The sequence below is a fragment of the Camelus ferus genome, chromosome 35 (genome assembly GCF_009834535.1).
Source record: "Camelus ferus isolate YT-003-E chromosome 35, BCGSAC_Cfer_1.0, whole genome shotgun sequence".
NCBI classification, from domain to species: domain Eukaryota; kingdom Metazoa; phylum Chordata; class Mammalia; order Artiodactyla; family Camelidae; genus Camelus; species Camelus ferus.
Window position 1 is genome coordinate 24935321 of NC_045730.1, and position 27174 is coordinate 24962494.

The 27174-nt window shown below is 44.3% G+C and overlaps 1 long non-coding RNA gene across 1 annotated transcript; it reads right to left on the reverse strand.

The window, feature by feature from the left end:
* Positions 1–15876: 15876 nt before the first annotated feature.
* On the reverse strand, positions 15877–25919 carry LOC116661475. Its single transcript, XR_004317340.1, has 3 exons — positions 25816–25919; positions 16696–17027; positions 15877–15950 (listed from the first exon to the last, which is right to left on the reverse strand). It is a non-coding gene; the product is annotated as an uncharacterized LOC116661475 (long non-coding RNA).
* Between the last annotated feature and the right edge of the window lie 1255 nt (positions 25920–27174).

The following is a 27174-nucleotide window of genomic DNA, read 5'->3' on the forward strand; positions in this document are numbered from 1 at the left end:
TGAGCTCTCCCCCTGCCCCAGACCAGCCAGCCTACCCAGGCAGCTCGCCTGTTTCCTTGAACGTCTTCCCAGCCTACCTGAACTTTCGACTTCCATCTTCTTGGATTGTGCTGGGTCTGGGGACCGTGGTTCTGGGGCACCTCTTCCACCCTTCACATTTGTCCTTTTAACATCTGACCCTTTCTGATGGAAACCCTCTTGGCAATCCTAGGCCACATGTACAGTTTTTCTAGACGATCTCTTCCTGTTTTCCTTGTTATTAAACTTGTCAGATTTTTTTTCAGCTCTCTTTCTGACAATGTTCGACTTTTTTTTTCCTCTTTATAAAACCCAGTGGTCAGATGACCAAAGGGCAGGGCAAAGAATATGTAGAGGCTGATTAAAAATGGCAATTTATAATTGAGTCAAATGAAAGAGATGTAATGCCACAGTGCTATGGAAGTTTCCAGAATAAATGGACGCTTGGGTGTTGCTGAGTACGGGGAGGAGCACTGAGTTCTTGGCAGGGAAGTCCAGTCTGGCCAACATAGAGGGAAGGAGGCCAGAGAAGTTCTCTGGTACCCGCTCTGTAGGACCTCTGGGCCCCTGGCCTGCCGTCCAGGCTCACTGGTGGCCACACAGCCGCCTCTCTACCCACAGGACTGGCCGCTCTGGACCTGAAGCAACACCTGGAGAGGCAGATAGATCATGGAAGACAGGCCCCCCATCCCGGGCAGCGCCCCGTCTTGCAGACACTGGCCATGAGCCTTACTGGCCTCTCCTGTGAACGTCTGGAAGCTTCCTCACACAGAGTCTCCTCATTGTGCTCCAGGCCCTTGGCTGGTGGGGAGTCTGTGCTGAGGGGAGTTGGCAGGATGCCTGGTGATGATGCTATGGAGGCTGACTGGGGGGGACTGGGGCTGGAGGAGGGGACTTGCCTTTGGATCTTCAACCCTTTGCAGAACGCTTTGCTCATGATCGGAAGGGAGGATGGAGAGAAGGGAGGGCAGGTGCAGCATCCCGGGGAGGCTGCGCAGCCCAGGGAGAGAGGCGGAGGGCTTGTTTGGTGGGGAGGACATGGGTTGGTGAATTAATGGAAATGACAGGATTTGGGATGGATGGGAGGTGTGGGGGAGGGAGGCCTGGGAGGGACTTGAGTTCCGGCTGGGCTTGGTGGTGGTGCCAACAGTGCTGGGTGATCTGGAAGGAAATGCCTGGGGCGAGGGCAGCCTAAGCTCATGTCCGCAGGGTCTGCCGGCCTCAAACTGGAGGAGGGGTCCAGGCAGGGCCTTCACTTTGCAAACTCTTCCTGGAGGTTGTGTGCGGTAAATTCTCCATGCAGGGGAGGCAGCGAGGCTGAGAAGCAGAATGTGGGGGTCCTTCCGGAGAAGGCAGGAGAGGGCGGGAGAGGGCAGGGTGTCTGTGTTTGTTACTGTGTGTTGATTTCCTTGATTAGAACATCTTTCCCCTCAGCTCGCTTCCAGGACATTTTGTGACCAAGCATGACACTCATCCTTCAAATTGCTGCTAATTTATTTACGGTTTTTGGTGATTGCATGTCATGTGCATGCTGAGAAAAACAAGCAGGGAATCGAAAAATGATGATCTTTTCCTGGAAAAGCATGCCTAGTCTAGGCCTGCAGTGACAGCGAGAGCCAAGGCAAACATTCAGAAGGCCGCTACGGAGCCGCCTTCCTGGTGGCTGGCTGTCGTGGGCTGGTGGGGATTGCGACACGGCGGGCTCGGGGCCAGGCCCTCTCTGGGCTGCACGTGGGGCAGGTGGGTGGGGGGTCAGGAGGGGTGGGTGGGGGGAAGTGAGGTGTGCCCCTGAGATGCCCGGAGAACTTCTGCAGAGCTGAGAGGCCCTTCCTGGGACGTTCCTCACCCCTGAGCAGGCTGCCTAGATTTTGGGGAAGAGTCAGGGGTGGAAGGCCAGACAGTGATGGTGGGGAGGTGCTGTGAATCTGTGACCTCCAGGAAGGGACTCAGCTAGGGCCGCTCCTGGTCCCGTGCGTGCTGTGAAGGGAGAGGTCTGGCCTCCCAGTCGGTGGGACGAATTGGGCTCAACCCAGTTCTGTTTAGCAGGACGAGCCCAGCAGGCTGAATCAGCGAAGCGCTTCCTCCACCGTGAAGCGTGTCTCCGGTGAAAACCAAGCTAACGTGGTGGGAGTGGAGGAGAGGCTTGCTGACCTGGTGAAGTCTGAGTTTCGTCATGTGGAGAAGTCACTGAAGTTTTTCTGGCTTCCAAGTGTGACAACCCCTAGAGACTCAAGAACACTGAATGTTCAGGGACCACCTGCTTAGCAGGCCCCCTTTGATGGCAGCCTCTGCCGTTTGTTCGGTGGACGTTGAATCTTTATGCTCAAGTCTGTGCTTGCTTTTGGGATAATACAGAGGTAGATGTCAGCCCAAAATGGGTCCCATTCTCCCACCATTCACTGGGGGAGCCCCACTTAAGTGGATTTGACAGTTTGGGGGAAAAGAGTTTTGGCCAGAAACTCAGCCTCGATTTAGATACCTGCTCCTCCTGGCAGCAAAGGTGCCTGTGTGGCCCTGCAGGCTGGGCCAGGGTCAGGTGGCTCCCAGGTTGAGTAGGACCCAAGTTCACATAAGCTAAGGGAGATTTGTGCCAGAAGCAGAGAGAGTTCTGTTTTCCCTGGGCCATGATGGATGCAGATTGAAGAACTAGTCACAGTGACAGCGCTGTGTTTTGGGAACACATGTTGGCTATTGTTTGGGATTTCCTTCTTTATTCCCTATTAATTTATGGCACTTACTGTGAGTTGGATTTAAATGTAGGGGAAAACAGCATCCCACGAACAAAGACATGTCATTCTTACCAAGGGATGAATGGTATTTGGAAAACAGAAATTCCAAGGAAAATATTCCAAGTGTCAAGGATAGAGCCATTATCTGGGGGTGGAGAGCATTTCTTTGAGGCATCTGAGGTTTTTACCACTGCAGCGTGGGCTGTCTGCACCCTTATCTGCTTCCCCCAGCCCTGAGAAACTCTTGCTTGCCTCAGTGCAGCCTGTGTGTGCTGTGGGTTTCTTCCTGTCTCCAACACCTTGGTGTCCAGCTGTCTCGCAGGACCCAGGCACCCCATCTCACTGCATCTTCCTTGATTGAAAATCTCGACTCATGATAACAAAATTGCTGGAGGCAAGAAAGGCCTGGGAACCACAGGGAGGCTGACGCAAAGATACTGCAAACCAGATGTTTCTTTCTCCATGGCAAGGAGGCACCCAGATTCACCGGGCATCTGGGGAAGTGCTTTTCTTTAAGGAAGACATCTGTATGGAAAAGGTAGCCCGAGTAATGCGATGTGACAGTTGCTACATCAACGCACGTATTTTCCCCTCCCCTTAAATTATTGACTGGCTCAGTCAGTGTTGCATAAAAGTCATGCAATGCCTTGGAATGTGTTTATGTGCTGTCCTCTGCCAGAACTTTTCAGCATTTTTTTTCCCTATGTGTATTTCGCTTTTGGGAAGATGGCCTGTCACTTTGGTTTAACTGTGCTCTTTTTTGGGGGGAAACTACATATTTCTTAGATTTGTAATGGGGCAGTGGTGGCTTAGACTGCAGGGGAGTGACTGGGGGCCATGGATGGCAAGGTGAGGGGCAGCAGGGGACTTGAAGCCCCTTCAGCTGTAATAGAAGAAGTTTAACCGTGGGCCAGTACGTGAACAACTTGTAGTTAGTGTGGGGAAGTGAGTGTGTGTGTGTGGACCCCTTCTTCCTTGGATCCCATGATGGTGGGGGGCACGGACCTTCTCTGTCTCTGCTCAGGTCCAGGCTGTGTATCCAGCTGCCTGTTGGCCACCCCAACCTTGCTGTGTCTAAAAGGCATTTCAAAACTGAAACTCTCACAACTCCTCCTTGTCTTCACTTCTTCCTGTGAAGGCACCTGTGTCCTTCTGCTCAAGATTGAGAGCCAGCTGCCGCCTGCCTCCCCTCTCTCTTCTGCCTTAGGACCAGTTCGATTCCCAGGTGGTCTTTTCTGCCCCTGAGAATCTCCCTTCTGGCCAGCATGATTGCTGCACTCAGCCCCTCCTCACTTCTTGGCTGGATCACCACGGCCTCCCATTGTCCTCCCTGCCTCCAGCCTCACCCCCACCTGAATCCATTTTCCACACTCAGTGTGATCCTTCTCAAATAACCTTTTTTTTTTTTTTTTCAATTTCAGAAGGACTCATTCTTCCCACCTGAGTATAACCCAACTGTTCTCTTCCTAAAACACCACTCTGATCACGCCTCACAGCGACCGTACTCCTCCAGAGATACATTGCAAAGCCAAAACCTCAGCCTAGTCCCCAGACCCCCAACACTGGAGCCCAGTCTGCTCAGGCCTATTCTTGGACCTCTTCCCCAGGCTTCCCAGTCAGCCTGCTATGGTCTGAATGTCTATGTCTCCTGCCAAAGATCTATGTTGAGATCCTAAGCCCATATGATGGGGCTGGGCTGTGGGGCATTTGAGAGATACTTAGGTTGTGAGGGTGGAGTCCTCACCATATGATTAGTGCCCTTATCAGAGAGACCCCAGAGGGCTCACGTGCCCCTTCTGCCACATAAGGATGCAGCGAGAAGTTGGCCACCTGCCACCCAGAAGGGCTCTCATCAGCACCTATCCATGCTGGCACCCTGGTCTCAGACTTCCAGCCTCCAGAAGTGTGAGAAATAAGTTTGTGTTGTTCTAACCCACCCCCTACAAGGGTATTTTGTCATGGGGGCCTGCGTGGACGAAGACACAGCCCCTGAGTGGGTTTTTGATGCTGCTTACATCTCGGGCACTGGTCATGGTGTGGATGGTGGTGGCCTGGTGGCCTGCTTGCTCCTGCTGGGCAGTGTCTTCTGTCCTGGACCCTAGGTGCCAAGTCCAGTGCCCGACATTCATCAGTGTTTGCTGAGTAACTGGCAACCCCTCCCCAACCCGAAGTGCAAAAGAAGGTCCACCCTGTTACAGTCTTTCCATGCTGGCCTCTCCTTTCTCGTCACTGTCTTGGCTTGTCCCCTCCACCTCACTTGTCTCATCTTTGTCTGCCCTACTTGCTGGCCTTTGTGGGGCCTGGGCCCGGCTCAGTCCCCTGGTCTCCCTGTCCATTCTTCACTTGAGGAGCACAGTGGTTAGAAAGGGGGCTCTGGAACCATTGAGACCCAGTTCACATTCATTCCCAACGCTGCTGCTCGCAGGCATGGCCATGTGGTTGGGGTGAATATTATGATTTTAAAACAGTAATCAGGTCACATCCCTCTCCTCTGAAGCACATGGCTGCCAGTGGTCTGCAGAGCGCAGCCCTGAGGCCTCCCTGGCCGGGAGGTACTTCATGTCCCAGGTCCTGTCTCCAACTCTGTGTGGTAAGTGTCTCAAGCCAGAGTCTGAATTTAGTTCCTCCAGTGGATTTGTTATGTGCTCAGCACATAATAGCTACTCAGCATGTAGGTGGGATGAGCACCATGTGCTTCAGAATCATGACCTCTGGAGGGTCCTGAGCCACCTTGCTGCCTCCCCCATCCTCTGTGCTGGGCAGGTGAGGAGGGACGGTAAGCACACCCACCCATGTCTCTGTCCACCTGGATGTTGCTGATCCATCACAGTGCTCCCCATGCTGAGTTGGACGGTGGCCTCAAAGTCCTTCTCAGGGCAGCTCCCCGCTACCACAACCCATCCACTCAAGGTGGTAGCTGACAGCAAGCTTTCCCTGACCTGAACTGTGGAGACATCACACTGACTTTTAAAAAATGATTGTTTTACAGCATGGTACTGGCACCAAAACAGACATATGGACCAATGGAACAGAATAGAGAGCCCAGAAATAAACCCACACACATACGGTCAATTAATCTTCAACAAGGAGACAAGAATATACAATGGAGAAAAGACAGTGTCTTCAGCAAGCAGTGTTGGGAAAACTGGACAGCAGGATGTAAATCAGTGAAGTTAGAACACTCCCTCACACCACACACAAAAATCAACTCAAAATGGCTTAAAGACTTAAACATAAGACAAGGCACTGTAAACCTCCTAGAAGAAAACATAAGCAAAACATTCTCTGACATAAATCTTAGCAATGTTCTCCTAGGGCAGTCTACCCAGGCAATAGAAATAAAAGCAAAAATAAACAAATGAGACTTCAATAAACTTATAAGCTTTTGCACAGCAAAGGAAACCATAAACAAAACAAAAAGACAATCTATGGATTGGGAAAAAATATTTGCAAACAATGTTACTGACAAGGGCTTAATCTCCAGAATACACAAACAGTTCATACAACTTAATAACAAAAAACAAAACAACCCAATCCAAAAATGGGCAGAAGACAAGGAATTCTCCAATGAAGATATACAAATAGCCAATAGGTGCATGAAAAAATGCTCAGTATTGCTAATTATCAGAGAAATGCAAATCAAAACTACAATGAGGTATCACCTCACACCAGTCAGAATGGCCATCATTCAAAAATCCACAAATGACAAATGCTGGAGAGGCTGTGGAGAAAAGGGTACCCTCCTACACTGCTGGTGGGAATGCAGTTTGTTGCAACCATTATGGAGATTCCTTAAAAAAACTAAAAATGGACTTGCCATATGATCCAGTAATCCCACTCTTGGGCATATATCCAGAGGGAATTCTAATTAGGAAAGACACATGCACCCTAATGTTCATAGCAGCACTATTTACAACAGCCAAGACATGGAAACAACCTAAATGTCCATTGACAGATGACTGGATAAAGAAGATGTGATGTATTTATACAATGGAATACTACTCAGCCATAAAAAGAATAAAATAATGCCATTTGCAGCACCATGGATGGACCAGGAGATTGTCATACTAAGTGAAGTAACGTAGAAAGAGAAAGAACAATACCATATGTTATCACTTATATGTAGAGTCTAAAAACAAGACACAAATGAACTTATTTACAAAACAGAAACAGACTCATAGACATAGAAAACAAACTTACGGATACCAGGGGTGGAGGGTGGGGAATGGGATGAGGAGGGATAAAATGGGAGTTAGAGATTTGCAGATACTAATGACTATATAAAAAAATAGATAAGCAACAAGTTTATACTGTATAGCACAGGGAACTATATTCAATGCCTTGTAGTAACCTATAATGAAAAAGAATATGACAATGAATATATGTATGTATATGTTTGACTGAAATGTGATGCTGTACACCAGAAATTGACACAACGGAAATTGGCTCTACTTCAATTAAAAAAAAAAGATCCTTGAAATGTGGAAAAAAAGATTTTTATTGATTGATTAAAAACATTTAAGTAAAAAAGGATTTTAAGAACCCTTAGGCAAGGTGGAAGATTTAAAAATCTTGTTGGGAGGTTCTGGGCAGGTGAGAGAGTGTGCCTCGCTCAGGAATGATGTGTGTGCATAGTTTTGGGGGGAGGAAGCAAGGGACACGGTGGTCAGCTTAACACTTCCTGATGGAAGAGGAACCATCATGAGTGAGTGTTCCAGCACCACTGGCCGAAAAGATAGTCTTTGTTCTGTTGTTGTTGTCTTTGCGCCTCTGTCAAAGCTGACTAAATATGTAAGTTGACTTTATTTATGTGGGTCTATGTCTGGCCTTTCTGTTCTGTTCCATCGAGCTGTCTACTTTTTCACCATACTGTCTTGATTACTTTATCGTAAGTCCTGAAGTTGAGTAGTGTCTGTTCTTCAAATTTGTTCTCCTTCAATGCTGGCTTTTGCTTCTCTACACAAACTTCAGAATCAGTGTGGTGAAATCCACAAAGTAGCTTGTTGGGATTCTGACTGGGATTGCACTGAATCTATAGATAAAGTCGGGAAGAACTGACATCCTGACAACATTGAGGCTTCTGATCCAAGAACATAGAATATCTCTTTCTTTCATTAGTTCTTTGATTTTGTTCATCAGAGTTTTATGTTTCCTCTTATAGCTCTTCGACATATTTTGTTAGATTATGTAAATCTAAGTATTTCATTTTGTTTAAGCCTAAGTATCTCATTTTGAGGGGGAGGTGCTCATGTAAAAATGGTATTGTGTTTTTAATTTCAAGTACCACTTGTTCATTGGCTGGCATATAGGAAAGTGATGGGCTTTTGTGTATCAGTCATGCATCCTGCAGCCTTGCTCTAATTGACATTTGTCGCTCTGTCTCTCCCTTGATTAAGCCTCACCCAGCTGCCCACTGCTTGGGGTCCCCTGAGTGTGACCTTGGACTTGGAGGGCTCTGTGATCATGGGTTGTCTTGCCTGTGGTGCCCCTGTCATCTGTTGAAGCCTTACCCAGCAATCCAGAGCCCCAGCCAGGGAGCTCCTCCAGGATGCTTTCCCAAACCCCTCAGCAGAACTGACTCCTTCCTCTGGGTCCTTGGGACACTTTGGCTCCCAGCCCGATCCAAGTGCCGATCGCATCTTGCCTCCCTCACAGCAGCTTATTTAGATCTCTCTTCTCGGCAGGCCGTGAGCTCCCGGGGCAATGATGGAGACCTAGTCATCAGCCTCTGGGGGCCCGTGCATTCGGGAACTCTGTCACGGGTAGTTGAATTCGGTTGGTCCTGTTGGGCCTTGATGAAGCCAGGCCACAGGGAGTCAGCCTTAGGGACCTGACTGTCCTAACTTGTTTGGCAAACCTTGGGGTGTCATAGAATAAAATCCATTCCTAGCATCTTGTGTGTGGTCACCTGTCACTTAGGGAGAGGGGAGTTAAATCAGTGCAGCAAGGCTGGCCTTTAACCCCCAGTGCCCTATTGACTGCTGTCACCTCTGCTCAGCCTTCTGCACATGTCCAGTCTCTGCCCAGGTCCTAGGTGGTGACAAGCCACAGGATACTGATGAGGGTCGTAGTTTTCTTTTAAAACTACAGCTGTGTGGTTTCTACTTTTGAACTCTCGGAACTTGCTGGCTCCGGGCTCTCAGAAGTGATGCACGAGGCTGGTGCTGCGGTGACTTTCAGCCCCCCAGGATCTGCGTTTTGTCCTTGCTGAGCTGGGAACGGCCTCTTTCCAAGGGCTCTGCCACCATTCCTCCTGCCTGTTTCCTCTTAACTACGTAGCATGCTTTTCTGATCAAAAGCTGCTGTTCTTGAAAGGCCAATTCTGTTTCAAGAGTTGTTTTCGAGGGCAATTCATTTTAGGCTGATTAAATTTGATTGGACTTCACCTGCATTGTTATGTATACTTAGCAGCTTAAGATTCGTTTTGGGGAAAAAAAAATCCAATCTATCTTGTGACAACTCGTGTGACTGATTAATGCTCTGCAGTGCGCCATGAAACTTGCAAGGTATGGCACAAACACCAAATCATAACATTTTAGAAACTGCCTTAGCAATTTGAACATCTGTATTGCAGGGATATGCCGTATTAGTAAATTGAACATCTTTTATTGATTCACCTTGTTAAGCAGGAAAATAATCCTTACGGCTTTAGAAGCCTTTTGCAAGTTCTAGGAGGTGCCATTTGGAACACGAATTGAGTTGAGTAAATGAAGGCAGATGTCAGGCATTTAATTGGTCCTTCTCTCTCAGCTGGCTCTGTCAATTTTGGTACCGCTGTTGGAGATGACAAAATTCACCAATGATGTGAAGCTGACATAGTGAATTAGATGCTGTTGGTTTTTAGGGGAGAGGAGGCTGGCTGTGCAGAGTTCGTGCTTAATAACTGGCTAATGTCATAACCTGGTCTTCACAGGGTTTTCTTCTCAAATTCCTCAAAGAGCAGAGAGGAACAGGGAAGAAGGTGGTGGCAGCTTAACTTGACTGCCCCACGAATCTTAAAGTCTTGAGCTTTGTATTAAATATTCAAGTGACTTTTGTTTTCTACTCTGTGTTATCATTTTCCTTCAACTCTTCAGCTAAAAGGATTCAACTGGGAAGATGCATTTTTTAATTTTGTGGCTTCTGGACCCCTAAGGCTCAGATACCTGGCTTGAGAAGCAGGTATAAAAATGGTAATAAAAGGGCTGTGAAAAGATACGGGAGGAGAACTAAACTATGATACCTCCAGACAATGGAATATTTTAGCACTGAATAACAGTGCTAAAAAGAACTTTGAACTCTCAAGCCATCAAAAGACATTGGGGGATCCTTAAATGCATTTCACGAAGTGAAAGAAACTAATCTGAAAAGGCTACATACTGGTATGATTCCAACCCTGTGACATTCTGGAAAAGGCAGAAGTGTGGAGACAGTGAAAAGATCAGTAGTTACCAGGGGTAGGGGGCAGTGAGGAGGGGTGAACAGGCAGGCACAGAGGATTTCTAGGTGATGCAAATACTCTTATGATACCTTAGTGATGGATACATGCAATGATGCATTTGTCCACACCTGTAAAATGTACAACATCAAGAGTGAACTCTAATGTGAGCTATGCGCTGTAGGTGAGAATGACGCTGTCAGGTGTGGGTCCAGACGTACCCCACTGGTGGGGGATGTTGGGAACAGGGGAGGCTCTGTGTGTGGCGGAGGGAAGAGGGAATCTGGAAAATCTCTGTACCTTCCTCTCAATTTTGCTGTGAACCTAAAACTTCTCTAAAAATAGTCTTAATTAGGGAAAAAAAAAGTTACCAGAAAACAACCAAAGTCACTTTTGTGTTGAAAATGTAATTCTCAAGCAAGAAAGGAGGGTTGCCCAGCTGAGAGACAAGAGGCGGAGGCCGTGATTGGGTTTGCCTTTGGAGCATCCACTTCGTAGGGATGGACTGGCGGGGAGGCTGGGGCAGGGGGCTGGGTGGGGTGCTGTCCAGTCACTGGTGGAGATGAAGGTGCCTGGGACCAGCTGGCACCCAGGGTTTTGGAGGAGGGCGTGGATACTGTCCCGAGGCAGCAGGTGGAGTGATGGGACCTGGAGATTGTGGCACCACGAACATAGGAGAACTGACACGTTAATGAGAAGATGATGAATGCGTGTTACGTGCCAGGACTGTGCTGGACTGTGATGAGGCGTCTGGAGCTTGGTGAGGTTGAAGTGTTCCAGGGTCACCTCTACTAAACAGCAGGACCTGTGTCCAAACGTGGAGTGGGCAGGATCAATGGGCCTCAGCGGGGTGCGAATCGGGGTGGAGGTCTCCACCCTTCCTCTCCAGCAGGTCCCAGCCCCAGACCCTTCTTATCCAAAGACTTCCCACCGCCCCTGCCTGACTTGCCCCATTCCTAACAGCTGGCCCATCTCCGGCCTCTTGGAAAGAGCACTGAACGTGGAGTCCAGTAGCTGAGGACTGGACCTAACCTCAGCCCTCCTAGCTGCTTGCTTTCACCTCTCAGAGTGTCAGCATCCTCAGAAAAGTGCAGATGACAGTTTTCATTGTGAGAATGGAAGACAAGCAGGTAAAAGAAGCCAGCACCAGCCCAGCACCAAGGGTGATGAGAAGATGGTTTGTTCGATGCCCTTAGATAATGTTGGGTTTGACTAAAATTTCAGCGTTCCAAGTTGTGTCACATAATTGGACACTGGAAAAAATGTAATTCTCATCCATTGAATTTGTCAGTGTTGGTGTGTAGCCTTTTGTGCCCAACAGCTTTGGGGTACATCCTGGGTTGAAATCAACCACGGGCCATCCATCCATGCAGGCACCTGTGACGTCCTTTTAGGTGAGAGTGATCACTCTATCCTGGCTCTCAGATAATTCAGCTCTAGAAATATCACCTGCTTTCCCCACACGTAAACTTCCTCTGCACCTTGACAGTGGCTGCATGCGCTAACCCTGCCCCCCGGGCGGCCGGGTGGCCGTGTGCACATCATCGGGTTTCTCTTGGCTTTCTCCTTAGTCATGGCTGTTTACATGAAGGAGTCCTGGTGGGCCACCGAAGATGTGCTGAGAATCCTCTGATCCTGCAAGAGAAGGTCTGATGAAGGTGAGGCATTGCAAACTTAATAAGGCCACTGCAAAACAGGCTTTAGAAATCAGTGTACTTATTACAGTTGATCATTTAAAGCAGTCTGCCCCTGTGGATTCCTTTTCTAGAACTGCTGTAACAAAAGTACCACAAACTGGGTGGTTTAAATAACACACATGTGTTATTTCCCAGTCCCAGAGGCTCGGGGTCTGAAATCAAGGTGTTGGCAGGGTTTTTTTTTCTACTGAGGGCTGTGAGGGAGAATCTGGTCTCTACCGCTATGTGCTGGCAGCATCGGACATTCTGTGGCTTATCAACTGCCTTTTCCCTGTGTCTTCACATCATCTTCCCTCTGCGCGCGTCTGTCTTTGCCCTAGTCCTCGCTTTCTGTATGGACACCAGTTATGTTGGACTGGTGCCCACCCTAATGACCTCATCTCAATTTGATCATCTACAAAGACCCTATTTCCAAATAAATCCCAACCAGAGGCACCGGGGGGTTAGGGCTTCAACACCTTTTTGGGGGAGACAGTTTAATCAATAACACCCTGCCAGCAAGGAAGATAGTTGTAAACAGCAATATGCAACAGACATCGGACTGTTGGTAAACCTCTTTTAACTTCCTTTCATGTCTTAGTTTTGAAACTTTCATCCGCATCCTCTCTCTAGGGTGTAGGGAGTTTCTGTATTGCATTCCAGTAATGTTTGTTGGTACTCACTGAGTTAGACATATCTTAGATACTAGCCTGTGTATTACCTAGACCTGTTACAGGGATTATCTCATTTCAGAATCTTTAAAGTATTTGATTTGCGGATGAAGAAGCTGAGGCTGAGCCGCACAGCTAGTAAGTGATTTAGCTGGGCACAAAGTCTAGTCTCTCTGACGGCAGGCGGTCTCTACAGGGCAGCTGTAAAGCAGAGACCCAGGACAGCAAGCTGAGGGTTCCTTATGGCTAAGGATGTTGAGCGTCTTTTCATGTGCTTATTGGCCATTTGTATGTCCTTTTTGGGGAAAATATCTATTAAAATCCTTAGCCCACTTTTTATTTGGGTTATTTGACTTTTCACTGTTGGGTTTTCCACTTATTCTAGATGCAAGTCCTGATTGTATGTATGATTTGCAAATATCCCTCCTTCCTCATTCTATGGGTTGTATTTTCCAAGTCTGTTTCTTCCCCCAGCTTTATTGAGATACAACTGACATATAACATGGTGTAAGTTGAAGGTATACAGTGTGTTGATTTGACACACTGTATACTGCAGAATGCTGACCAGCGCAGCGCTAGGTAACATCTGTATCACGTCACATAGTTGCCACTTCTGTTTCGTGGTGAGCATAAGAGGCCTACTCCCTTAGCAACTTCCCAGTACATAATATGGTAGTATTAACTACAATCATGATGCTTTATATTAGATCCCCAGAACTTACTCATCTTATAACTGGAAGTTTGAACCTTTTGACCCACATCTTCCCCTTTCCCCCGCCCCCCAGGCCCTGGGAGCCACCACCCGGGTCTCAAGTTTCTGTGAATTCAGCTCTTCCGTGTTATGCATGTAAGTGGGATCATGCAGGGTTTATCTTTCCCTTTATTTCACTTAGCGTCATGCCCTCAAGTTCATGCATGTTGTCACAAGTGGCAGGAGGTTTTCAGGTCTGCTTTTAATTGATTTGGTAGACACTATTTTGAAAAGGGTTTTCTTCCAGCAAATTAATGATGGCTTGAGGTTCAGCAAATGAGCGTGGTAATGTACGCAGTGAGGCTGCCTGGCGTACCTGTTCGTGTCACCGTCCATGGATGAACTAGGTGGTGTGAGCACTGAGTGTTCTGAGTCTCTGGAGGAGTCTGACTTACCCTTTAAGTTTTTTGTTTTTATTTTTAATCAGAACAAGGGCAATCACTTTCTTCATGTGTCACTGCTTCTAAGTTTAGATGAGGAAAACCCTCACAGTTTGTGAAAATGTGGCCTCTGCGGTGAACGGAAAGAAACCTGGATGTTAATTCCACTTAATGAACCAGATTGTAAAGATCTCTCTGCCCAGCTGCATGTGGTGATGGTTTCCTTCTCCATTTATAGAACCTGGGGTCTTGACTCTTGGTGTTTTAATTACATTTTGTTCCTTGGCCAACTCTTCTTCACAAATTATCCACCCCCCCCCCACCCAAAACAAACAAATAAACGAAAACTTTTCTTAATGTTCTTTCTGTGAATATAATTAGTGGTCCTAATTGAGGGATTAAAACTGGATCTTAGTTTTGTGTTTTCAGAAATGTTTCTAAGTCAGAATCACATGTCACATTTTCCCCCTGTAATGAAACTGGACAAATTAAGTGCATTTTCTTTTTTCTCCTTTTTTCTCCTGCCAGGTTTTGATTGGATATTTCCCTTCTGCCAGATGCAATCTGTTTTTCTCTTCTGGCTTTCCTCTGAACTTTTTGGTTTTATAAGTCACACCCCACCCCCACCCCCTGCCCCAAGTTTTGTGATGAGCTGGTTATTCTTAAAGTTTGAACTTGATTTGGCTGCTACTGTCTGAGATACAAAATTGGGGTGGCTTCTCAGAGTTAAGCTGGTGTGGTTTTCGCAAGTCTTTTTCTCATCTAAGATTTGGCTCTGGATGAAGGTGAAATATTTTGCATTCTGGGACAATTAATAAGTTTATTGGCTCTAAACACTTTGTGCCATTTGCTAGAGTGCTGCAAGCTGCCTCATTTTTATTATTAGAACATACAAGTGTTTTAGAGACCAGATAGGTCATCTGCTCCCTTGACCAGCAGAGGAAACTGAGGATGAAAGGGGCTGTGAGTGGCTGCAGATCGCCTAGCAAATCCAGGCGGAACAGCCACTGACCACAATGATGATGGGGATAATGACAATAATAAAAATATAAGGGTCAAAATTAAATGTAAAACCAAGCATTAATATTTATATCAAACTTCCCTTTCCTGAAGTCTCAGTTCTAATGAATGAAGGTGCAGAAGGGAACCCCTGGCTGGGCTGCAGCAGGTGCAGTGGCCTGGGACTCAGGAGTCCTGGCCTGCCTTTGACAGAGGCCCCGTCCAGCCACCTTCAGTCCTCTTTGAGACATGGCAAGGAAATCAATACATGTAATTGCCTGCCCTCTTTGAGCTTCTGTCTCCTCATCTATAAACCAGGACCTCCCTGGTTTCATCACAAGTGCCACATTTTACCAGCTGCTTTTAGGAGGATTCTGAGACCATATCCAGGCTCAGCCCATAGAGTGGGGATTGATTAGCTATGTCTGCTGTGGGTGTGGGAATGGGAGACCTCCATTTATGCCATGTACTTGCCATCTGCGGGCTAGACAAGTGCAGAGAATTTTAACAGGCAGGAGCAGGAAGTCGTTTGGGCTGGTTACTGAGAAAGCCCTGCGTGGGCCTGACCTTGACCGCAAGACAGTTTCCTCACTTGTGATGACGCTGCGATGGGTAAGAAGTGGTTGGCTCCATTCTGTAGCCTGAGAACGGGCTGGACCTTGAGTCAGTCCTGGTAATTCTCTGGAATTGGGATTCTCATGTGTGCTCAAAATCTGTTGCAAGCCATTGGAAATCATTTTCTCTTGGTGTGGCAGTTTTACAGAGATAGTAATCCCCGATGATTTACCCTCCTTCTGAGGGCCAGAATTCTGGGGCTGTTGTTAAAAATGGCAGATTGGGTTTATTTCCCGGACACACCTGTGTTTCTGCTGACATGGCCTGCCCCAGGGTAACCTCCAGTGTCACTGGCTGTGACTGTTCTCTGTCTATGCACATTCTGCCACTGGCCCCCCCGGCACTGCCCCTCGCTCTGGGAAGCCCACTATGTGAAAGGTCAGGGGTGTGAAAACCTCCGTGAGAAACGGACCCATGTTCTGGCTTTGGAGCCTGAGGTGAATTGGATGATGGGGGAGCCCACACCTCGCCCCCGACCTCCGGGTGGACTCTAAGCGTCGAATTTACCAAGCCTGATTTTCCTCTCCTATCTCACTCAGATGTTCTTTTTCTTTCTCCTTCGAAGGTTCAGTCATTTGGGGAAAGGATTGTGCTTTTCCTTCTAAACGTCGTTATTTTTCGAAGATTAGAGAGGAACTTGGATGATGATAACATGTTTTTTCTACCTCACTCTGGGAAAGAGGAGGCTAAAATTCTGTGGAGAGATGGAGAAGCTGTTAGATTCTATACAATCAAAGCGAAAGTTATGGACGGGGCCTTGCGGCCACGTGGGACCACCATCCCTCCACGCTCAGGGAGAGGAGGGCTCCTAGATGCCAGCCTGCCTTGCACGACGGCTCCTTTAGCACCAGCATTGCTTGGAGAGAATCTCCTGGCACAAGAAATATCACTAATTCAGCTGTCATGTCAATAAGCCCAAGGTTTGGATTCCATTTTCACCACATTTCTCGTTCTACTGGCAAACAGGGTGGAATTTCAGCATGTCCCTTGGATTCCCAGGTGGTGCCATGTCCCCCCAGTAAAAGACTTGTTGCCATTCATGGTGTAAAATGACTTTGCAAGCCCCGTCCTTTTCGCGTTTCTTTAAGGTTACCAATCAGCCATCAGGAAAATTACTGTTCGCTAATAGCTGACATGGGGTACGAAAGCACGCTGGATGCCAAGAGTTACCTCAGAAGAGAGGGAGGGCAGGCGGCCATGATAAAGAGGTAAGGGAAAATCCTGGGGCTTACTTTTAGGGGCTGTGATGAGCAGGGAGTGTGGAACTTGTACCACTTGGTCCAAGGCATTGGGCTCATCTTCAACATTGCTTTAATAGTCTCTTTAATTTTTAAAGGCTATCACCATCTCTGACCCAACTGGTCCAACCTCCATCTTTTCATCCTTATAAAGTTCTAAATTTTAGCAAAAATTAAATTTCCAGGGAAAACACCACATACCTGCTGTTCTCTGAGTTCACTGTATGGCTGCAGTGTGGTTTTGAGCTGTGTTCGCGTTGTGTGTGTGTGCCACCTGTCCAGGGTGGAGCAGTTCTGCATTTCTCGCTTTCTTCTCCCTCAGCATGGTGTGAGATGTCTAGTTTCCCATGCAAACGACTCCTGTAGTTAATTATTTGCCAAGGTCAGTCACAGAGGCTGGAGCACCTGTGTTTTTCAGCATCTTGGGTCACGACAGCCATTTGCTCTTTGATTTTGATGAACTGTTTCACTTTTTCGGGTGGCTGTGTTCTTTAGCCACTCATTTGAGAGAGCCCAAGGGATCTGAAGAGTCACTGAAATGGAAACGAACCTTTTTGTAATAATTCCTCTTTCTTGGGAGACTCATTTGTTGTCATTTTCTACCAAATGGCTGGTATTAGATCTGTAGCAAAATCATTTATACAGCAGATGTCCTATTAATAGTAACAAAACTGGTAACAGATCCCAGCTTGATGTGTGAGAACCACAGCTGTGGGGCAGGAGGAGCTTGACTTTGCCTCGCCTGGCGCTGCTGTTGCTCCTGGTCCCACTGATACCCCAGACTATCCCCTGAGGATCACGCAGAGGCTGGTACGGCTGCCTCGTTCTCCCCAAGGCAGACCCAGAGCCTCAAAGGGAAAGCAGGATATTAAGACGCTGAATTGAGGCAGATCGGACTAGATGCTTGGATATCTGCCTCCTCTTCATTTCTGGCGAATTCCACGAACTTGGTGGAAAGTTCTCTGAAGCTGCTTACTAGGTCTTGCTTTTGTCCATGAACTGATTTTTTAAAGTGGCAATTGACTGTCAGTTACTCAACAATTTAGTTAGTCTAAAAAGTATCAAACCTGTAGAAGATGAAATTAATAAAATATATTTTTCGGGTATATTGCCAACTAAAAATTTTTTTACTGCCTATTTCTGGATTAGTTTATTTTTGGAGAGACAGAATAATTCTATATACCTTGCTATCGGCAATGCAGGAGAGTTTCAGCCGCTCCATATCCTTGCCAATACTTGGTGTTGTGAGTATTTTTAATTTTAGCCATTCTGCAAGGTGGGAAGTGGTATCTAATTTTGATTTTAATTTGCATTTTTCCAATGATATTGATCATGTTTTCAGGGGCTTTTTTGATAGTCATAGATCTTCTTTGATGAAGCGTCTGTTCAAATATTTTTGCCTATTTTTTTTATTAGGTTGATTGTTTTCTTATTATTGAGCCTTGAGCATTCTTTATATGTTATAGATATCCATTCTTTATCAGATATATATTTTGGAAACATTTTCATTTTTGTATAATAATTTTTTGCAAAGAGTAGAAATTTCAATTTTTGATGGAGTCTAATTTATTAATTTACCAATTTTCATTATCATTCAGTTCAAAATATTTTCCAATTCACTTTGTGACTTCTATGAGTTCTTTAACAGTAAGTTTTAAATTTCCAGATATATTTGTGGACTATTCTGGATGTTTTATTTTTTGTTTATTTCGAATCTAATTCTGTTGTAGTAAGATAATAGAATCTGTTACACTTTAATATTTTGAAAACTATTGAGGGTTGTTTTATGGCCTAGTATGTGGTTTATCTTGGTAGACACTCCATATGGACTTGAAAGAGTGTGTATATTCTGCAGGAGTTGGGTTTCATGTTTTGGAAATGCCAGTTAGGTTAAGGTGATTGATGGTGTCTTGGCTCTTCTATATTCTCACTAATATTTTTGTCTAATTCTGTGAATTTCTGAGAGATGTATGTTAAAGTCTTTCCCTATGATTATGGATCATCTTTCATTTTTTTAGTCTTATCAGCTTTTACTTTGTATTTTGAAGCTTTGTTATTACCTACATCAAATTTATAATTGATCTTTTTGCCTGATGTATTGACTGTTTTGTCATTTTGAAGTGTCCCCCACTTGTCTCCAGCAATATTTCTTGATAAGATGCCTATTTTGTCTGTTACTAATATAGCCACTTCATTGTCTTGTACTTTGCTGTTTACATAGAATATATTCTTCCTAGCTTTTTACTTTTTGTCTGTTTATGTCTTTATATTTAAAGCATATATTTTGTTGACAGTATACAACTGGGTCTTGGATTTTAAATCTATTTTTTAAAAATCTCTGTCTTTTGATTGGACTGTTAGTCTATTTACATTTCATTATAGGTATGGTTATACTTAGATCTTCTCTGTTATGATTTGTTTTGTCTTTCCTCTTTTGAAAATTTTTCTCTGTTCCACCTTGTCTTTTGTTTTAAGAAGATTTTTTAGTATTCCATTTTAATTTCTGTCTTGGTTTGCTAGCTCGTTATTTTTGTTCTTGCTCTAGCTATTACATGCTCAGCTTAAACTTATTAACTTGGAGTTAATATTGAATTACTTGGGGTAAAATATAGAAACCTTAAAATAAATAGTGTATTTTTATGTATCATTTTATTTACAAAGTGCTATTTTAATATATTAGACATATTTGTTATAAATCTGTCACTACTGATTAATAAGTTTTAATTAAGTAGTCATATTTTTTAAAAGTATTAAGAAAAGAAAAATATGTAATTTAAAAATATTTACCATTAATTTTTTTTTTTTTTTTTGTATAGGATCCCAGTTGCCATCCAGTGTCATTTCCCTTCAGGCTAAAGTACTTCCTCTAGCAGCTTTTGTAGTGGAGTTTCTGGCAACAGATTCTCTCAGGCTTTGCTTACTGAAAATACCTTTGTTTTATTTTACTTTCAGGTTTGAAGGATTGTTTAGTTGGACAGAGAGTAATTAGTGATAATTTTTTTCCTTCAGCACTTTGAATCTGTTGTTCCAGCACCTTCTGGCTTTCATAGTTTCTGGTGGGAAGTCAGCAAGGGAGTTATTGTCCCTCATACATAATGTGTCACTTTCCTATGAAGACTTTCCAGACTTTCTCTTTGGCTTTTTTGCAGTTTCACTGTGATGCGTCTAGGAGTGATTTTATTTTTCTTTATCTTTTTGGGGGGGTTGTTGAGCTTTTTGAATCTTTAAAGTTTTCTACCAAATCTGGGAACTTTTTGGCCATTATTGCTTCACAACTTTTAGACTATTTTCTTTCTTTATCTAGTCATATGTGTATCGGGGTGCTTCATATTCTCTTACAAGTCTCTGAAGTTTGTTCACTTTCCTTCAGACATGTTTCTCTCTTCTTAGGTTGGATCATTTCTAGAGATCTGTATTCACGTTACCTGCCATCTCTAGTCTGTTGTTGAGCATATTTAAAATTTTCAGTTAGTGCACTTTTTAGCTCTAGACTTTCTATTATGTGTAATTTCCATTTCTCTGTTGAGATTCTCTGTTTATTCATCAAGCATATATTTCCCTTTATTTAAAAAAGTCATTTTAATTCTTTAAACGTATTTGTAAAGCTGTTTTGAGTTCTTTGTCTGCCAAATCCAATGTCTAGGCCTATTTAAAATCAGTTGTATTAGTGGCATCAGCAACATGGCAGAGTGAAAAGCTCCCTCTGTCCCCTCCTTCAGTCTATAACCAGTAAAGTGTCCACAACTCAACAAAGGTGCCTCTGCTCAACACACAGGATGCTGGAGAATTCCACACATGCGTTCATTTAAAGGTGGGTGGACTGGAACACACAGGGGAGGCAGAACTGAGGGAACAGCAGCCTGGTTCTCTGGTCATGGAAGCTGAGCCCACAGCCCCAGAGAACACATAGCAGCAGGGGAGGCAGTGCATTCGTCTCCGGCCTCCTGGCCGCAGTGGTGCATGCACGCACAGGTAACTGGGCAGCAGCGGCAGAGAGGCCTAAGACTCCATCCTCCAGCAGCTGAGGCACCCACAACTCCAGCCTCCTGCTCCCCTGCCCACAGTGTTGGAGCCTGTGAACCTTACAACCCTGCACATGGCAGTGGCACCTGTGCAACTCCTGGTCCCCCTCTCCCTCTACCTCCCTCATGGCAACAGAGATTATGACTCCAGGGATCCTGGACTCCAGGGAAGAGCCCACCATCCCAGTGCAGCAGGCTGCAATGCCAGTGACACTGGCAGCAGGAAGGCACCAGTGACCCTGGAGGCACAAGAAGCAGTAACAAGGACACAGGTCCACAATTCTGACAGATGTGGTGGAGGGTAGAAAGTGCCAACTCTCAGACATAGTCAGAGGCAGCTCAGATAAGTCAGAAACTAGTGCTAGAGCGCCACCTCCTGGAAAACAAAAGAAAGACCTCAAATTTCTAACCTGTTGCATTGTTAGAATCGAGCAGAAAGATATTTGCTACTTCAAATGTGCTGGCAGAAGAACAACTCATCAAGTATCATGAAGAACCAAAGTAACATCATGCCATAAAAGGAAAATGACAGTTCTCCAGAAACCAAATTTAAAGGCAGGAATATTGCAGTCTAATTAATAGAATTCAAAATAGCCTTCATGAAGAAATCCATTGAGCTATAAGAAAACTCAGAACGGTAGTTTAGTGAGCTCAGGAATAAAATAAACGAGGAGAAGAAATCTTTTACCAAAGAGAAACTCTAAAAAATAATCAAACAGAATTCTGGAGCTGAAGAACTCAATAAATGAGATGAGGAATGCATTAGAAAGCCCTGGAAATACATCAGACCATATGGAAGAGGGAATTTATGAGCTTGAAGATAGAAATCTAGAAATGATGCAAGTAGAAGAAGGAAGAAAAATAGGACATAAAAATGAGGAAATTCTATGAGCGCTGTCCAACTCTTGATGAAGGGTGACATTAGGGCCATGGGTATCACAGGAGAAGAAATGGAGAAGGGAGTGGAAAGATTATTTAAAGAAATAATAGCTGAGAACTTCTCAAACCTGTGGAAGGAACTGGATATATGAGTCTGTGAAGCTCAGAGAACACCTAATTACCTACATGCGAAAAGACTTTCTTCAAGACACATTACATTAAAAGTAAAATTATTAAATGTCATAATGTCAAAAGTCAGTGACAAAGAATTTTAAAGGCAGCCAGGGGTAAAAAGGGCCAATAACCTACAAAAGTCCCATTAGACTATCAGTAAATTTCACAGCAGAAACTCTACAGGCCAGGAAGGAGTGGAATGACATTCTTAAGATACTGAAAGATAAAAACTGTCACCCAAGAATACTTCATCCAGCAATATTATCATTCAGATATCAAAGAGAAATAAAGACTTTCCTAGATAAATAAAAACCAAGGGAGTTCATCAACACTAGATGTGCCTTAAAAGAAATGTTGAAAGGAGCTCTTCTACCAGCAACAAAAAGGAAAAAGTACATAAAACTCTGAGTAACGTGATAAGTAGACAGAATCAGAAAATTGTAACTCTTTATCTGAATAGGTTTTAAATGCTTTATTATAGCATAAAGATTAAAGGGTAGAAAAAGAAGAAAAAAAATTATAGCTACTTCAGTTGGCAACAGACTTACAACATGAAAGAAGGTAATTTGAGACAAAAACACAAAGGGGGAAGAGGAAAAGGACAGAAACCTTATAGGTAAATGAAGATAAGATGTTATCAGCGGAAAAAGGACTGGTTTATCTATGAGACATTTTATACAAACCTCATAGTAATCACAAAACATAAATCTAGAGCAGAGACATGAAACAGAAAAAAAGAGGAAACTGAGAAAAACATCATAGGAAGCCACCAAACTAAGCTGGCAGACAGAAACACAAAGAAAAAGAAACAACAGTGATGTAGAGAAACCAGAAAACAGGAGATAAAATGGCAGCACTAAGTCCTCACTTATCAATAATCACCCTAAATGTAAATGGGGTGAATTCACCAATCAAGAGACACAGAGTGGCTGGATGGATTGAAAAATAAGAACCAGCCATGTGCTCCAGGAGACTCCAAGAGGCTTACCTAAGCTCTAAAGACAAACGTAGGCTGAGAGTGAAGAAATGGAAGGTGATACTCCAATCAAATGGCAGCCAAAAGAAAGTGGGTGTAGCCTTGCTCATATCACACAAAATAGACTTAAAGCCAAAAGTAATAATGAGACATAAATGGACAGTATATAATAATAATATAGTGTATATATATAATAATTATATATTATATATCTACAATAGTATATAATAATAAAGGGGACAATTTAGAAGACATAACTGATATATATATATATATTTATTTATATATATTTATTTATTTATTTATTTATTTATTTATTTATTTATTTATATATTTAACACAGTCACACCAAAATATATAAAGCAATTATTAATAGACCTAAAAGGAGAACTTGACAGCAACACAATAACTTTAACATCCCTCTTACATCAATGGGTAGATTATCCAGACAAAACATCAACAAGGAAACCGTGGCCTTAAGTGAAACTTTCGACCAGATGGATTTGGTAGATGTGTATAGAACATTCCTTCCAAATGCAGCAGAATAAAGTGATATAAGAGGGAACATATCTCAACATGATAAAGGCCATATATGATAAACTCACAGCTAACGTCATACTCAGTCATGAAAAACTAAAAGCTATTCCTCTTAAATCAGGAACAAGACAAGGGCACTGACTCTCACCTCTCTTAACATAGTATTGCAAGTCCTCGCCAGGGTAATTAGGCAAGAAAAAGGAAATAAAAGGCATTCAGATTGGAAAGGAAGATGTAAAACTGTCACTATTTTCAGATGACATGATTTTATATATAGAAAACCCTAAAAAGTCCACCAAGAACTATTAGCAATAATAAAAAAAATATGGTAAAGTTGCAAGGTATAAAATCAACATACAGAAATGTGCTGTGTTTTTATTTGCTAACAATGAGCTAGCAGAAAGAGAAACTAAGAAAACAATCCCATTTACAACTGTAACAAACAGAATAAAATGCCTAGGAACTCATTTAACAAGGAGGTGGAAGACCCACGCATGGCAAACTGTAAGGCGTGGTTGAAAGAGATGGAAACGGACACAAGTAATGGGAAGGTAGTCTGTGTTCACGAATTGGAAGAATTAACATTGTTAAAATGTTGATATTAGCTGAAGCAATCTACAGATTTAATGCAATCTGTATCAAAATCCAAAGGAAGTTTTTCCACAGAAGTTAAACAAAAATATCTAGAATTTATATGGAACCACAAAAGACTTCAAATAGCCAAAGCAATCCTGAGAAAAAAGAACAAAGTAGGAGATACCACACTCCCTAATTTCACACTCTTCTACAAAGCTATAGTAATGAAAACAGCACAGTATTTGCAGGAAAAAATGTACATAGATCAGTGGCATGGAATTGGGAATCCAGACAAACCCACACATTTATGGACTATTAAATTACAACAGAAGAGCTAAGAACGTACAATGGGGAAAAGGTACACTCTTCAGTAAATGTCCAGTTGGGGAAACTGGACAGCCACATGCAAAAAAATGAAACTAGACCACTATCTCACATCACAGACAAAAATTAACTCGAAATGAATTAAAGACTTGAATGAAAGCCCTGAAACCATCCTAGGGAAAAAAAAAAAATTTTTCTAGGAAAAAAGAAACACAATTTTCTAGGAAAAATCCTAGAAAAAAACAGGCAGTATGCTCTTTGACATTGGCCTTAGCAATATCTTTCTAGATATGTCTCCTCAGGCAAGAGAAACAAAAGCAAAAATAAACGGCATCAAACTCAAAAGCTTCTGCACAGCAAATTAGACCATCAGCAAAATGAAAAGGCAACCTACCAAATGAGAAGATACTTGCAGATGATACATATAATAAGAGGCTAATATCCAAAATATATAAGGAACTCATGTAACTCAACAACAAAAAAATGAACATCTTGATTAAAAAATGGGCAGAGGATCTGAATAGACGTTTTTCTGAAGAAGACATACAGATGGCCAGCAGATACTTGGAAAGATGTTTGACATCACTAGTTATCAGGGAAATGCAAGTCAAAACCACAGTGAGATACCCCCTCATGCCTGTTAGAATAGCTCTTATCAAAAAGGCAATAAATAACAAGTGTTGGCAAGGATGTGGAGAAGGGGGAGCACAGAGACCCTTCATATGGTCCTGGACACTGTTAGTAGGAATGTAAATTGGTGCAGCCACTGTGAAAAACAGTATGACGTTTCCTCAAAAAATTAAGAATAGAGCTGCCAAATGATTCAAGAATCCCACTTCTGGGTATTTATCCAAAGAATGAAAAAGACTAATTCAAAAAGATACACGCACCCCTATGTTCATCACAGCATTGTTCACGCTAACCAAAATATGGAAACAACCTAAGTGCCCATCAATGAATGAGTGGATAGAGAAGATGTGGTGTGTATGTATGTGGATGTTTGTAGACACACACAACACACACACACACACACACACACAATGGAATGCTCTTCAGCCATAAAAAGATGAAAACTTACCATTTGTGACAATGTGGATAAACATTGAGGGTATTATGCTAACTAAGTGAAATAAGTCAGCTGGACAAAGACAAATACTGTGTCATTTCACTTTTATGTGGAATACAAAAAACAAACACAAGGAACCAAAAGAAATGAATAAACCATACCTAACAACAACAAACAGGTAGATACAGAGAACAGAGTAGTGGTTACTGGGGGGAGGGGGAGGACAAAATGTGCAAAGGGGATCAATTATGGTAACAGATGGACTTTAGTTAATGATAATATATTCTTAGGACTGAATTGTATCTCCTCAAAATTCATGTTGAAGCCCAAACCCCCTGTACCTCAGAATGTGACTTTATTGGAGACAGGCCTAAGAGGTGATGAGTTAGCTCTAGTCCCATCTGACTGGCGTCCTTATAAGAAGAGGGTATTTGGACACACAGAAGGTCATGCAGGAGGCGCGCACACAGGAAAAACCATGAGAGGACAGGACGTGAAGATGATCATGTACAAGCTGATATTTTTACTAACATTTTTACTGCCTTCACAGTTTTGCCTTTTCCGGAATATCACATAATTCTAATTGTATGGCATGTAGCCTTTTTAGATTGGCTTCTTTCACTTAATCCTATGCCATAAGCTTTCTCCGTATCTTTTCATGCGTGATAGGTCATTTTTGCACATTCACGACAGTAGTGTGTATCTGCAGTTCTGCCTGGCTGATCAGACTCAGAATCATTTTTCATTTGTTTTGGGAAATTACTCACCTTCTGAATCTTGGCGGGCACAAATACCACCTCGTCCAATAGGAACTGAATGTACGACGTATTTCTTTTCCTGGGCTCCAGCACACCTAGGGCACAGGCAGTTGGGAAGTGAGGAAGGTGATGTAGTCGGGTCCGTGTGGCATTGATTTTCTGCTTAGGGTGACAACAGAGGTGAACGGCTGCAGTGTCAAATTCCAGTTGCAGAAACAGCAACTGTGCTGGTGTTGGTACTGTTTGCAGTAAAGTTCAGTTCAGGTTGGAAAAGTGGGAAAGGTGCCAACTATCGCCTCTCCTGCTCTCCTGTCGCAGGGCATTGATGTTTTGATGGGAAACAGGACTTAGTCTGTTGGGGGTAAGTGTACTTTGCCACAATTGGACATGGTGAGCCCTTGTTAAGAGTTACTGGACAAGTCCGTGCCCTGGAGATGTGTGGGCTGCATCTCCCAGCCCACATCCTCTGGTTCAGGGAGAACTTTGATGTTATCCAGATGCTCCTCATTGACCTCAGGGGTCTCTGAAATGTGCACAGTGAGGGAGGGGTCTGAGGACCCTGGGTGTGCAGATGGCCTTGCTCAGCTCAGTCACCAGGTTTGCTTTTCATTTGGGGGCGGTAGTCTAGCGGCGGTGGGGGCAGCAATTCAGAACACGTGGGCTGACCGTCAGTTGGAGAACTGCAGGTTTGGAATGATCAGCTGTCTTGTCTTTGGTGGTTTAGTTTCTGAAGCCAACCCTGCTTCCAGGTGGTACCAGGGACCCAGCCCAGAGGGAGGGTCCTGGCCGGTTAGTCAAGCCCAGGGAACAGCGTGTGTCTCTTGCTTTCCCTGCAGGCGGCCTGTGTGGTGATGGCACGGGTGCCTGCTACCTGCTGCCTGTCTTCGACACCGTGTTTGTCAGGAAGAGGTACCGCCACCAGGGCCTGGGCCTGGCCATGCTGTGGGACTTCTGTGAGACTTTCCGAGAGGACGAGGCCCTGGGCGTCAGCTGGCCGATTTCCACCGCCATGTACCAAGGTAAGCCTCCTTGTCAGGGAGGAGCCTTCAGGCATCTGGGATGGATAATTGATTCCAGGTGCTTCCGGGGTGGAAGGGCACTTGGAGCCCCCAGCACGGTGACATGTTTGTGGGTTTTCTCTTCCTTCTGAGAAATCTCCCCTGGCTTCAGCACCAGCGAGACTTTAAGCTTGATCACAAGGGGTGAACCTTTCCAAGCCTGAGAAACAATAAAAAAACAATCAGCACAGTGCCAGAGAGCAGCAGAGTCCAGAGAACTTCCGCTGTGCTGCCGGTTGCTGCTGGGCCCCTGCTGCTTCCCTGGGAGATTACAGTCCATCTCTTCGCCCTTCCAGCCAGGAGCTACGGG